General features: G+C 38.3%; 1 pseudogene; it reads left to right on the top strand.

Moving 5' to 3' along the window:
* The first annotated feature begins 9,571 nt into the window (after positions 1-9,571).
* Positions 9,572-10,045, top strand: LOC128125028 (60S ribosomal protein L23a-like; annotated as a pseudogene).
* Positions 10,046-16,050: the final 6,005 nt, after the last annotated feature.

Raw genomic sequence — 16,050 nt, 5'->3', positions numbered from 1 at the left:
AGCAAGGGAACAGAGCAGACTCCAGAATATATTTTGCTTTTGTTGTCACCCTGCTTGCTGCTACTGCTATGTATATGGTATGGAAACTCATCCACTGCCTGTGTATGTATCTCATGTACACACTCCATCTGCTGGGCACATGTACATCTGTGGATGGTCTGGAAGATTATTTCTTCTTCTTCTTTTTTCATGACAGGGTCTTCCTGTGTAGTTTTGGTGCCTGTCCTGGATCTTGCTCTGTAGACCAGGCTAGCCTGGAACTCATGAGAAATCCTCCTGACTCTGCCTCATGAGTGCTGTGATTAGAGGCATTTACCACCACCATTCATCAATTATTTCTTCTTAAGCTGTATAATTTAGATGAATAGAAATAATACTAGGATTTTTTCATATATAGGTGTGTTGTTACCCACAAAGTCTATGAATTACACATAAAAGTTGTTTCATATCATAGCTCAGGCTGACCTAAGAAAACAGCTGTATCTTTCCAGTTCTAAGACAACTGATTTCAGGCTTCAAAGCAACTTTAGAATAAAACTGTATGCCTTGTTAATGGGTGGTAAGATATACATTCCAATAAATAGCAGTTTAGTTCATAAAGACATACTGAGCTATCTGGCTAGCTTGTAAATACAAAGACAGCCCAACTATTGTTAGCTGGCAAGTGATTAAGTCCTTGCATCCATTCCTGACCTCAAATTGTGAAAATATATTCTGACTAGTCAAGGCTATAGAAAAAACTTGAATTTGTAGGCCCCAATGAAGACAGCAGGTGTCCTTAGATAATTAGAAGTTACACACAAGACAAAATGTACATTTTAAGATTTAGATCTTATTATGCCATAGTATCTTGCAAAGTACAGATTTGAGCTGAAGCTAAAAGAATAAGGCTTATCTCAGATAATTTATGGTTTGCCTGGAGACTCAGCACTTTACAGCTACCCTCTAATTGCAGGGAATTATTTCAAAATGTTTACATAAGTCATGGTTTCTCTAATTTTAGTGACCCTGGGATTTGCTGAACATGTTTTTGTTCAGCACACACACACACACACACACACAAAAAGGACTTGAGGGGGGAGCAATGAGAGAAGCCAAGATGAGAAAATAGAGGAAATTCAGCAGCATGAGAAAATAAATAGATATACAATCAGAATCTTTGTGTTTGTTTCCCAAGACCCTCAGATAGAAATTAGCCACAAAAACTTGCTCCTTTGTGGTATATTCTCTACTTCCCTGTAGCAGCCTGGAAGCTGCTTTTTCAGACTACAATATACGTTTCTGTGAAAAACATTAAATGGTATTATAAAGAGCAATCACCAACCATTCAGATTGCACATAAACAGGGCACAGTAGCTGCTGCTCTTTCAAAGGTACCAACAACCCCACCTTTAAAATGGTTAAATGACAAATCTGTCTGGGTGGAACAATGGCCTCTAATATCAGAAAAATTATGGGCCTTAGAACAGCAGGTACAAGAGCACCTAAATGCTCTTGAACATATTGAAGAATTGACCAGGTCTTGGAGTTATCCTGTACTTGTTATTAAAAAGAAATCTGGAAAATGGAGAATGGTAACAGGTCTAAGGGCTATAAATAAGGTGAGTCTGCCAATGGACCCTTTACAGCTTGACATTCCCTTGCCTTCTGTGTTACCTAAAAGATGGTCAATTATAGTAATTGATTTAAAAGATTTTCTTTACTCTACTTATGCAAGAACAGGATAGAGAAAAATTTGCATTCATGGTGGCTACTTATAATAATTCTCAGCCCGTTAAGAGACATCAGCAGAAAATTCTCCCATAAGGGAAGTTAAACAGCCTCACCCTTTGCCAATATTTTGTTCAGCAGCTGTTGGAAATAATTTGTAATAAATTTCCTCAATCTATAATTTACCAATATATGGATGATGTCTTATGAGCTGATTAAAATGGAGGTACCTTAGTAAAAATGATTAAAGAAGTAAAGAAAATTTTGCCTTGTTGGCGATTACAAATTGCTCCTGAAAAAATACAGAGGAGAGTCTATTAATTAACTAGGATATAAAATGGGTTTACAAGAAATTCAACTCCAAAAGATACAAATCAGGAGAGATCAGTTGCTGACAATTAATGACTTTAAAAAATTACTGGGAGATATTAACTGGCTACAGCCCACAACTGGATTGACAACTCAAGAACATGAGCTATTGCAGGCCACAACAAAGTTGCAACAGTTAACTTTGTTGTGGCCTGCAATAGCTCATGTTCTTGAGTTATCAGATGCCAAACCTCCAGATGAGTGGTTCGCTGATGGAGGAACCCTGTCAAGCAGGGCTCACACGGCCACGGACTCTGAAAACAAAACAACAACTGTTGCTCCTGTAGTAATTTCACTTGTGCAAAAACAGATATCTCCAAATCACAATATATTTTTATATAATGTGTACATGTAATCCCATGATTACATCTCAATCTTATGGGAGCACATATTTGTGGATAATCAGGACTATGATGTCTCATCTGGCTGTATAATTTTGATGAATAGAAACATATTAAAATATGCTTCATAACTAGATCTACTGTTCCATGTGAACTGTAGACACTTTAGCCTTCTATTCTCTGTCTTTAGCCTCACTGATAGAGCAAATTTGCTGTACAGAGCATACTTATGGATAGATTACAGATGGAACTTCCACGGCTATTATTCATGAGCGGAATTGAAGATATCTGACCTTTTTTGGATCAAATTCCTTCAAAAGATTTATGGCAAACTAGGGTGATATTGCAGGTGTCTGGCCTTGTGTTACCAAAGCCCCTCAGAGATGAAGAGTGACTTATGGTGCCCTAAGCTTCCTCTGCCAGCTGTGCAGTTATAGAGACTGCAGCAGCTCCCCTGTTCTGACTCAAATAGCAATTAACACTGTTTACAACTTAAACACCAGCTTTTGATGCAAGATCTAAGCACAGTTTACTAGCAGTTTACCTTCAGTCCTGGATTTTCTGTGAATAACAGGTAATTAACCAGCTAATTGATCTAACCCAATCCAGAAGGGATTCAGCATTACACAGAGAAGATGTTCCCCCGCTGCCAGAGTTACAAGATAATTTCCTTGAACAGAAAAAAAGTTACTGGGTCTTTTCCTGAGGTTCTGAGACTATTATTGTAAGGCAGAAAATGTATTCTTAGATCTGAAATATTCCCTCTTTTCTTCAGCCTGCTTTCTGTGAAAGTGCTGATATGAATCAGTGCTGTTTGCTTTCTCCCCCTTTATGCAGGTTGCATGGATACTCACTATTTTCCCAGGAAGCTGCATTCCCTAGCCTGAGAGAAAGTGTTGCTCTCTGAGTCTTTGCCTTTTTGCATCTTACTAATTAAAAAATACTAGTCTACATTATAAGTTACACTTAAAAATGTAAATAGCACACATATTTCTTGTTTTTTTCCTTAGATTTCTAAATGGTTGGGTTTCCTCCCTTTATAATATCTGAAGCGGCCCCTTTAAGAGATAAGCTGGAACTTTTACAACCCCCAGCTGATATCAGCCACCAATTAAACTGACCACAAATTTGCTATGTGAGACTTTTATTGTATCTACAAAGAATGCTTATGAACCTGAGAATTTTGCCTTGTAACATTTTGTATTCCTAACAAGTTGTTTATGAATGTGTGTGTGTGTGTGTGTGTGTGTGTGTGTGTGTGTGTGTGTGTGTGTGTGTGTGTATATATATATATATAAGCTTGGCAAATTTTAACAGCAGAAGAAGAAAGAGTATGGAAGAATGAAGAACATGCAGCAATAAAGAGCATAATACAGTGAAGAGCATTTGGCCAGTGTATGAAATTATTATAGAAATCTATCATTCCTTCACTCCTGGGAAACATTTCTCTAAGGAATCCTCAGAACTACAGCTGGCACCAACACCAGGGAAGGAGAATAGTTTGGGAGTAACCCATGAGGAAGAGGTAACACACTAAGAGGGAAACCACAGACAGTCCCTCCTGGAAGAATTCAAGAGAGACATATTAGAATTAGTGGCTTCTCAGGAGCCCTCACAGGTAGGAAGTTGCAGGTCTCAAGGACATGAGAGATCCTTGTGAAGTGTGAGAAGTTTTTCCCTCAACCCTTCTTTTAAAATGCTCTTTTTCTATAATTTTTTTTCTTTCGCAATGAGTCAGAACAGGGGAGTTGCTGCAGTCCTGAAAATGGTGGAGCTGGCAGAAAAAACTTAGAGAAACATGAGTTGCTATTAATCTCTGAAGGATTTTGGTAAAACATGGCCAGACAACTGCAATATCACCCTAGTTTGCCATAAATGTTCTGAAAGGCTTTGATCCAAACAATGTCAGACATCTGCAATTCCATTCATAAATATTATCTATGAAAGTTCTATCTGTAATCAATTCATAAGTGTGCTTTTCCAGCCAAAGTGTGCTGTCAGAGAGGGTAAAAATAGAGAACAGGTTTCTACGTGTCTACAGTCCACATTGAGCAATAGATCTAGCTATGAAGCATATTTTAATATGTTTCTATTCATCAAAATCATGCAGCTAGATGAGAAGTCATCTTCTGACCATTCACAAATATGTGTGTTCATATAATTGAGATGTAATCATGGGATTACAAATACTATTACACAAAAATATATTGTAAAGTGGAGATATCACACCTGTTTTTGCACAAGTGAAATTATAGACAGGATCAACAGTCTTTTTTCAGAGTCTGTGGCCCTGTGACTCCTGCTTGACAGGGTTCCTTCATCAGATAACCACTCATGTGCTGTTTTGACATATGATTTATCAATTGATAACTACTGTAATTGCATCATGGCCCACCTGTGACATAGCTCCTGACAATATATGGTGATCTGTGTCAGGAACAAAAGCTTTTTAGTGTATCACTAGTGTCACTGATCGCCTATTTCATGCACCATGCAGAGGAAAAACTATGATAAAGTTTGCTGCAAGCCACAACAAAATGTAATGGAACCCGGCTACTATCACAACAGCTACTACTTGGAAAAGTCAAGAACTTTTCTGAAGGTCAAGCCATGGCTTAAGAAGTCTTGGTGTTATTTTAGCTTTTGTATATATACTAGTTGGTTCCTAAAGTGATTTTCTTGTAATGCTATGCATGCTTCAAAGAACTCCTAACAGTGTATTTATCTAAAATACGTATCAAGTATCCAAGGCCAAATGAAACAACACCTGTTTCCTAGGTCAGGAGAATAGCATTATTTCTTATGCAATTTAGGGTGAGACCCTCCTTCCTTATAACCTTGCTAATAGACTCCTAATTTCTTACCTAACCACTTCTAAGAATGTAGATTGAGCACATAAATTTCCTTCTTGACTAACTGATCATTAGCACTCATTTGGGTTGTAAAATAAAGCCTGGTGGCCACTGTCTGAGGAGAATTCTTACCTGCCTTTATGACCCCATAGGATTTCAATCCTGGTGACCTTGCTCTGCCAGAGGATTTCTATGGCTTGGGTTTATAACTGAACACCTCAGAGACTAAGGGGAACTGAGATATAGGGAGAACAAAGAGAGGATTTTGAGGATTTTGGCTGGAGAGGATTTTTGACTAGAGAACTGAAGGTCAGGGTGGAAGATGAGGATGAGCCAGACAGGAAAGTACTAGATGAGTAAGAAGGATATGAGAAGGACATAGATGAGGCAGAACTAAGATGAGAGACTTAAGATAGAACTTAGAAGGGACAATCGATAAAAGTAGAGACAAATCAGGCAAGAAAGGAACTAGGCTTGAGTAAGAACTGAAACTGTGTAGATAGGATTTTATCCCAGAGGAATGAAGTAGACAAAGAGCTCAGTGTACTTAGATTCATTTCCTGAAAATAAATCTTGCTGTTCATAGTTTCTCTTCTGAGACCCTGGGAAGTATATTATTAAGGTGTGTCCTTTAATAATATACAAGAAAAGTTCAGAGATCCTGAGGCACAGTGAGTAAACAAAGTTGCAGGCAGGGTCCTGTTAGGTTATGGCTGAAGGGGCCTTTCTCACTTGCCCCAGGCTGGGGATTTGAAGCAATGTCTCCTGAAGGGAAATTATGTAGATTCACCAACAGCCAAATTCTCCTTGTCATTGAAAGCAGGAGTGAAATTTCTCAAGGTTTTGTGAAATTGCTGAAGCATGCAGGATCCACAAGGACAGTCCATGCTATGGACAAGAAATCTGTTGGACAGTAGCTCCTCAGAACTGTGTGGAACAAGGCTATTGTCTGACAGCTGTCCATCCATGGGTCATATTACCAAGCAGCTTAGGTTAGTGAAAGAAAAGCTAGACAAACATTTGCTTATCATAAAGATACCTTCATAACATTAACCTCATATACCTGTTAATGAAAGTCCTTGAGATCCAGCCTCAAAAGCTTTCTCCCAGTGTTCAAAGGAGACTGTACTGCCACAGAGAAAAACTAATCTGAGGGATAAGGAATGAGTCTACTCACATAGTGCTGTTTCAGTCCAAGACTCTTTATTGTTCTAAGTAAGCTCTAAATCTTCAGCTTCTTTTTAGCTCTCATTCTTAGCACCAATCTTAATTGACTATCCATATGATTCTTACAGGAGACTCTTTGCAATCCTAACAAATAAAACTTGCCTGCGAAACAGAGGACAAGCCAGCCACTATATTAAACAAAGGGTAATAATCCTAGCATTTTAGAGGCAAATATTCATCTAGATCTCTGTGAGTTCAAGGGCACACTGCAAAGAGAGCCAGGCATGGTGGTACATGCCTTTAATCCCAGCACTAGTTAACCCTTGATGTCTGGAGGTCTGTATAGACAGACAGACAGGAAATAACAGAGCTGAGTGGAAAGAGCAAGTGATGTAGCTGGGCAGAGAGAGGAAGTAAGATGGCAGGGCAAAGAAAGGTATACAAGGCATATAATACAAGAAGTAGCTATCTTGGGATGAGGATTTCCTAATGGGAAGAACTTGTAGCTGGCTTTTTCTATTCTTCTGATCTTTTAGCTTTCACCCCAATATCTGGCTCCAGGTTTTTTATTAATAAGACCATTTAGCAATTCATGTTACATCTGGCGACCCTATGTTTGTGGCAGGAATTCACTAAAAAGCCATTTGCCTGGACTCAGGCCTTAGATGCATGCAGCTGGAGTCTGCACCCAATATGAGCCAGAGTCTCTTTGTCTTCTTCTCTACTGGTGGGTTGTGGTATCTCTCTGGATCTCTATCTTAGACTAATTCAGTACCAGGTAGCTACCTTGAAACTCCCTCAGGCTTGTACTGTGAGTCAAGTAAGATTTCCTAAAGAGAGAAATTATTTAAAAGAGAATTTTATTCCCACATTAAAAAATGGGGAACATTAATGAAAGGAATTTTGTCTCTGTTTGATAACATTAAGCAGTCAAAAATTGCACAATTAAATGAGAGGAAAATTAATATTGATGGGATTTGCATAATATCAATCATGAATATTGTTTGATCACTTGCATTTTTATCTTCCAAAATGTTGGTTAATATGAGTGGCAAGATAAAAGTTTTAGAAAAACTTGTTAAAGCAGATCATACACATATTCAGATCCAGACAGAAGAATTTAAAGGTGAACCTATCTCAGCATTGTATTGTATGGTTACAGAGAAACAGCCTAATGCTTTCAAACAGCGAAACTTAATCTATCCAGTAACCTTACAGGAACTGCCAAATCTCAAGGCACTGTATGAGATGATTGGACTCCTGTGCAAGTGTTAGATTTGAGGAGAGTCAAGGAAGCTATAGTCTCATATGGTATGTATTCTCCTTTTGTAAAATAGAGGTTAAACTCTTGGTCAAATTGTAATAGAATTATCCTTCAAGACTAGAAAGTTTTGGTTACAGCTGTTTTAGAGGCTGAAACCCAGTTACAGTGGAGGACCTAGTAGAAAGAGGAGGCTAAGACTACAGAACAATTATGCAGGGTTAGAGGTATGAAAATTTCCCAAGATCAACTGCTTGGAGAAGGGAATTATGCTGATATAGAAAGATAATTTTTATATGATGGCCACACCCTAATTTTTATTCTGAATGGCAGTCTTGAATGCTTGGTGTAGAGTTGAAGAAGTAGGAGAGTCATTTAGAAAAGTTATACAGGCCCCAAAAGAAACCTTCATCAATTTCTTACAAAGGCTCTCTTCAGCAGTAAATAGAATAATACTAAATTCAGAAGCTAGGCAGATAATAATCTGGCTTTTAAAAAATGTTAATGCACAATACTAAAGGGTAATTAGGCCATTAAAGGCAAGATCAGCACACCCTTGGAGAACTGGATCCAAGATACAATTAATATTGAATCACATGACCATGATGGTACTTGGATAGGAGAGGTGATTTCCAGAGGTTTGAAGAAAAATATAATGTCAGATGTTTCAAATGTGGTAAATAAGATCAATGAAAATGGAATGTAAACAGGACATTCCTAGAAACAATGTTTTTTCAAGGAGTAATCCCAACAGGACACCCCTCCCTTCTCAAATATTCAGAAGATGGAATAAAGGCACACATTGGACTAACAAATGTAGGTCTCCAAGGGACAAGGTAATCCTTTGCCTTTGCCATCAGGAAACTCCTTGAGGGGCCTCATACAGGCCCCCATGGAAAATTCAGTTCGATCCTTTCCTGCCATCATAGAAGAAACCTGTTCCTAAAGAAATTAAATAACCAAATATCTATTGTAAAAAAACAAACTGCTCGGGGTGGTAGAACAGCTATAGTAGAGAGAACAAAAAATTGGGGGGAAATGATAAAGCAAATTTTTTGGCAAACTTCTATAAATGAACAAAGATAAAAATTAAAAACATGAATAAATGAAGTTCTTATTGAAGGTCTTGTAGACACACGTGGGGAAATAGCAATAATTGCACCAGAATCTTGACATAGATATTGTCCTTTTCAGGAGATAAATGTTCAGCTGTTAAGGATTGGAACATTTCTCAAATGAAACAGAGTACAAGATGAGTCAACTGTATAGGGCAGCAAGGACAGAGAGAAAATTTAAAGCTATATGTGGCTAATACACCTATGAATCTACAGCTGTGATCTATTACAACAATTGAATACTGAGATTAACATTCCTCTAATCTCAGAAATAAACCATAAACTAACATATGTTTCTGAGAAAAATATAAGAAGGTATTATAAAGAACAGTCTCTGACCAACCAGATTGTACAAGAACAAGTTTTAACAGCTACTGATCTTTCAAAGATACAAACAGCTCTATCTTTAAAATGGTTACCACACAAGCTTGTATGGGTTCAGCAATGACTTTTAACAATAGAGAAACTACAGGCCTCAGAAAAACAGGTACAAGAGCAGTTAAGGGCTCAGCATATTGAAGAATCCACCAGCCCTTGGAATTCTCCTGTATTTGTTATTAAAAAGAAATTTGGGTAAGTGGAGAATGGTAGCATATCTATGAAATCAACAATGTAATTCAGCCAATGGACTCTTTACAATCTGGAATTCCTTTGCCTACTCTGTTACCTAAAGGATGGCCTCTCATAGTTATTGATTTAAAAGACTGTTTCTTCTCAATACCCTTACAAGAAAAAGACAGAGGCCTTTTCACCAAGATGGCTCTGAAAGTGAAGAAGGAAGCTCCTGCCCCTCCCAAAGCCAAAGTCAAAGCGAAGGCCTTGAAAGACAAGAAGGCAGTACTGAAAGGTGTCCACAGCCACAAAAAGAAGAAGATCCACATGTCACCCACGTTCTGGCAACCCAAGACACTGAGGGTCCAGAGGCTGCCCAAATATCCTCAAAAGAGTGCACCCAGGAGAAACAAGCTTGACCACTATGCCATCATCAAATTCCCCCTGACCACTGAGTCAGCCATGAAGAAGATAGAAGACAACAACATACTTGTGTTCATTGTGGATGTCAAGGCCAACAAGCACTAGATCAAACAGGCTGTCAAGAAACTCTATGACATTGATGTGGTCAAACACCCTCATAAGGCCTGATGGAGAGAAGAAGGCATATGTTCGTATGTTTGGTGGGCTTCTGACTATGATGCTCTGGATGTTGCCAACAAAATTGAGATCATCTAAACTGAGACCAGCTGGCTAATTCTAAATATACCTTTTCACCATAAAAAAAGAAAGAAAAGAAAAAGACAGAGAAAAGTTTGTCTTCATAGTTCCTACTTATAATAATTCCCAGCCAGTCAAGAGATATCAATGGATAATCCTCCCACAGGGAATGTTAAATAGCCCAACCCTGTTCCAATATTTTGTATTACAGCCTATGGAAGTAATATGTAAACAGTTTCCTAAATCTATAATTTATCATTACATGGAAGACATTTTACTAGCTGTTTCAAATGTACAGAGTTTAGAAAGAATGTTTCAAGAAATAAAGAAAATTTTGCCTTTTTGTGGATTACAAATTGCTCCTGAAAAGATCCAAAGATGAGATTCTACTAATTATTAGGATATAAAGTAGGTGCACAAAAAATTTGACCCCAAAAGGTGCAAATTAGGAGAAATTAATTACGGACTATTAATGACTTTCAAAGATTATTTGGAGACATTTCCTGCCTATGTACTGTTGTTGAGGTAAAAAATGATGACCTGAGTAATTTTTTCAAAACCTTAGAGGGTGACAAGGACTTAAATAATCCAAGAGAATTATAAGATGAAGCTGAGAATGAATTGGCTTTGGAGGAAAAAAAATACAGGATGCACATATGGAATTTGTGGATCCAAAGCTTGATTGCATTTTGGTTATTTTACCCTCTAAGTATCCCCCTACAAGAATTTCAATGCAGAGGGAAGATATTATATTGGAATGGATATTTCTACCAAATAAACAGAGTAAAAAATTAAAAAACTTATGTGGGAAAGATCTCTGAGTTGATTTTAAAAGAAAATTGAGATTTCATCAATTATCAGGAATAGACCCAGCAGAAACTATAATACCTTTAACTAATGATGAAACTGACAAATTAAGGGCAGAAAGTGAACTTTGGCAAAGACCTTGCAGTAGTTTTTGGGGAGAGATTAACCACAAATATCCCAAAAGCAATAGAATTAAGTTTATAAAGACAGCTAACTAGATCTTGCCTCACATTGTAAAGGAAACACCAATAGCTGAAGCCCCTACATTTTATAAACATGCAAGCAAACAAGAAAAGGCAGGATACAAATCAGAAAATTTAAGTAAAGTGGTACAAAGGCCTTATGATTTGGTTCAAAAATTGGAATTATATGCTACTCTGGTAGTATTAATCAATTTTCCAAAACATCTCAACATAGTTACTGAAACTAAGTATGCTGAAAGAATCATCTTACATGTTGAAACAGCAGTATTAGTCCCTGATGAGTCAGAATTAACACCTGTGATTCTGACTTTGTGCACAATTGTCAAGTTTTAAACTTACGATTTATTTACAAAGTTGTTTTGTGTGGTTTGAACTTGCTCTGAGGTAAAATGAGCTAAATGAATGTAGTTTGTGTTAGACTGAGGAGAGATTTTTATTTTCTGTGGTAGTCTGAGTCAAAGGAACAAAGCAGATTTTAAATGTCTACGGTCTTGTAGGACAATGGATATTGCTATGAATGATGATATCCTAGTATATTTTGTGCATATCAAAATTATACAGCTAAATGAAAATTCATCTTCCTGACCACCCACATATATATGTGTCCATAAGACTGACATATAACCATGAGATTACAGATATACATTACAAGAAGATACATGGTAAAGGGCAGATAACATATATGTAATGGCACAAAAACATCTACAAGAAGAAACAGACAATTCATTCAATGGGCAATAATTCCAAAACGTTCTGTATTTTGGTTTAGTCCCCCATCAGAATCATTGACTCTGATGTGTTGATCTTTTGAACACTAGTTGTCACCTGCTGTATACTCCCATGGCCTTTTGCTACCAGCAGCTCTCAATAACCTGTGTTCAAACATTCATCAAATTCTGAGAGAGTTCACTCCTTTGATATCTCTTTGCAATTCTAGATTCTTTTCTCTGGCCCATTAGGGATGGGACTAGGTCTCCCATGCTCCTGTCCTCAGAGTTAGCTCACCTGTACTCTCATAAACATGTCATCTTAGCAGAGCTGCCAGACAAAGTGCAGAGCTTGCTTTCCAGTGTGTTGCTGCTGGTCAAGAGGTCAGTTGCCTCACCATCTCATTCCAATCCCTCCCTCTGTTCAGATATGCCTCTGTCCGAAGGGCCTGAACACCTGCCTCCCTCTCTCTCTTTCTCCCATAATATGCCATATTATACCCCTACTCACTTTAATAGGGCCCATCAGGCTGGTGCTGGACAGTCCCAGGACTGGATGTGGGTCTCTTTGTCATACTCAGGTCATCATGAAGCTGGGCTGGGCCATGCTTCCTCATAACAAAAGGAGATCATTATAGTGCCCAGTTGCCCTGTGCCATATGCAGACTTCTGATTGGTGTGTTTTGCTGCGTTCTGCCTACCTTGGCTACATGGCATTCGGTGAGGGCTTTGCTGAAACCATTGGTGGCCCAGGGTTAGAACCCCTGGCCCTTACTTGGCTGAGTTTCACCAGCCCCAACCACATGCCATAGGGTGGTAGCTTCACTGAAGTCTAGCTGCTGAGGGCCAGGTTTAAAATTGTGTGATAACTTTTTAAATCTATGGATCATGTATACTTATTACTTTTCCATAATTTTCCTAATTACTGTCTGTCAGAAGCCTTGTTGTCACCCTGGGAATAGCGCATGAATGTTTTACGAATGGGGCTCCTTAATCAAGGTCCTTTGTAGTATCCCGTCTACTTGCCAGTGAACTATAGAAGCACTGCTGCAGAACCCTGCACTGATTCTAGAGAGCTCAGGGGCTTCAGGCCTCTTTAACTTTTGCTATGCTTATTCTCATGGTAATTCTTAGTTTGTTTTGTCAGTTGTGATTTTTAGCTGAGTTTACTGGGAACAAAAGCTGATAATTTTTCTAGAGGTTTCTAAAAAGAAATTAAGCATCTCTGATGTCTTTCAAGGAAATCTTTCACAGTCCTCCTGTATGGTGATATTTTATTTTGTACTAAAATGTTATTTTTATGTTAATAAATAAAGTTGCCCGGGGGTCAGAGCTATTAGCAAGCCATAGGAAAGCCGGGCAGTGGTGGTGTATGCTTGTAATCCCAGCACTTGATAGGCAGAGCCAAGTAGATCTCTGTTGCTAGAGTTTTCCTGCCTGGCCCACAGTCAGGACAAATCTCTCTCACCCGCCAGTCCCACAGCCGCTCAAACCCGATCAAGTAAACACAGAGACTTATATTGGTTTCAAACTGTATGGCCATGGCAGGCTTCTTGCTAACTGTTCTTTCAGCTTAAATTAATCCATTTTTATAAATCTATACCTTGCCACATGGCTCGTGGCTTACCAGCATCTTCACATTCTGTTTGTCATCGTGGCGGCTGGCAGCGTCTCTCTGACTCAGCCTTCCACTTCCCAGCTTTATTCTCCTCCTTGTCCCGCCTACACTTCCTGCCTGGCCACAGGCCAATCAGTGATTTATTCATTGATCAATCAGCAACACATTTGACATACAGACCATCCCACAGTGTATTCAGGGATACAGCCAGCATTGGAGACATATGCCTTTAATCTCAATACCAATCATAGAAGACCTGGAGGTCTGTACAGACAGGCAGTGATGAGGTGGTCATGTGATTGGGTTTACAACCAATGAGAAGGCAGAACAGAAACTCTATATAAAGACTTTAACACAGGGGTAGCTCGGGTTCGGAGAGGTAGGACCACCACAGGAGGAAGGGTAAGGTTTTAGCTCTTAGCTCTGACCTCTTGTCTTTCTTCTTTGCATTGGTTCTGTGTTTCTTATTTAATAAGATGGTTGGTTACATCTACACTCTTGAGCAAGCAGGAGGTTAATGATTCTTTCTTACTTAACTATTCTAAAAAGAGATAACTATATTCCAAAGAACTTAAGAACTTGGGAGATAATTTCTTAAAAGATGACATTAAAATTTTATAGGGACACATAAGGAAAAGGTAAAGGATATGAAAGGCCAGACATCTCGCTGCTTTTAGCACATGAATGGTTAGATTTTTCTTTCAGCTAAAACTCTCTTCCCTTTGGAAGTAAAAGTACGTGTTAAAATAGCAGGACAATATGAACTTGGTCCTGTTGCTAGAGTTTTCCTGCCTGGCCCACAGTCAGGACAAATCTCTCTCACCTGCCAGTCCCACAGCCATCAGACCCGACCAAGTAAACACAGAGACTTATATTGGTTACAGACTGTATGGCCATGGCAGGCTTCTTGCTAACTGTTCTTACAGCTTAAATTAATCCATTTCTATTAATCTATACCTTGCCACATGGCTCATGGCTTACCGGCATCTTTACATGCTGTTTGTCATCGTGGCGGCTGGCAGTGTCTCTCTGACTCAGGCTTCCACTTCCCAGCTTTATTCTCCTCCTTGTCCCGCCTACACTTCCTGCCTAGTCAATGGCCAATCAGTGTTTTATGTATTGACTAATGAGCAACACATTTGCCATACAGAACATCCCACAGCATGGTCCCATCAGTTTAAGAGTTAAATCATTACCATTTTGAGAATGTATAAAGAATAGGATTAAAACTATTGTTCACATAAAAGTGATAAATGGATTATTTAGAAATTGACTTATACTTGAAAACAATATCCTACATATGGCATCATACACTCAGCTGATCACAAAAATACAAAACTATCACATTGTTAAGGACATAGGGTGTAGTGGGAAGGGCATGAGTATCCTTTTTGGTAACTGCATGTTTGCTGCCAGCTAGGACACAATAAGAATAAGATGTGCCTGACTAGATATAATCATTTGGCTTGCAATATAAGAATTAGTGATGTCAAGGGAGTAAGGAAGAGGAAAAGAAACTAAATGGAATAAATGAGAGTGACTCAGAAAATGATTAAAGAGAAATGTAACTGCTCATGATTAAATGCATTAGAACTTGTATAAATAAAAATAGCTTGAGTTATTTGACTTCACCTGTTTGAAAGACAAAGGTAGTCAGACCCTTCATTTTTCCCCAACTTCATACCTTTGTCTTGTGACTCAGAAACCTGCTGGAGCTGGACTCTGGCAACTATCTTTATGAGATTTATAAACAAACTCATTAGAACTTTGGTTCAATGTGAATTTCTGAAGTACGGATGATAATAAATTATATAAAAATATGTAAAATATATAAAAATAAATAATAAATAAGAATAAATTATTCTGGAGTCAAATAAAATAAAGCTCACATTTCCCTCTATATCAATAGTAAGAGCTGTTATTTCATGAAGGCCCATTAAGAAATCTCTAGATATCTATAAAGTTGGAGTTAATACTCTCTATGTCCCAATCAGCATAGTTTGTAGGCTGTGCTGCCATCCTAACAGAACCAGTTAATCTGTATCAGATGGTGATATTTTATTTGTACTGAAATGTGATTGTATTTATATGCTAATAAATAAACTTGCCTGGGGGTCACAGCTAATAGCAAGCCACTTAGAAGTCTGGCATTGGTAGCACAAACCCTTTATCCTGATCACATGACAGGCAGAATCTCTGTGTGCTCAAGTATACAGCCAGCATGGAGACACATGCCTTTAATCTCAATACCAACCATAGAGACCTAGAGGTCTATATAGACAGGCAGTGATGAGGAGGTCATGTGGTTGGGTTTACAACCAATGAGAAAGCAGAACAGAAAGTCAATGAAAAGACAGACACAAAGGAAGTAGGTTTCTTTCTGAGGGGAAGGATAGCAGTGACTGGTAAGTTAAGGGCTATTCACTAGTGCTCTGACCTTTTGGGCTTTTAACTCTGCATTTGGCTTTGTGTTTCTTATTTAATAAAACTACTTATAATTACATCTACATCACAGTGCAGAATGTTTCAGTATTTTGGAGAAGAGGGATTCTGACAGGATAAATGATTTGGTTATTCACATAAAATTCTGTGAAACTTGTCATGTAAAGTATCTATAGTTGGAGTCAACCCTGCTAGTGAATGTATGAGTTAGCCAGCCCTGAAGTAGTATGGGAGAGCAGCCCACAT

Source organism: Peromyscus californicus, unplaced genomic scaffold (genome assembly GCF_007827085.1).
Source record: "Peromyscus californicus insignis strain IS unplaced genomic scaffold, ASM782708v3 Scaffold_4__1_contigs__length_199733344, whole genome shotgun sequence".
Lineage (NCBI taxonomy): Eukaryota > Metazoa > Chordata > Mammalia > Rodentia > Cricetidae > Peromyscus > Peromyscus californicus.
The sequence above is the reverse complement of the archived record's forward strand: the minus strand, read 5'-3'. Positions and strand labels throughout refer to the sequence as shown.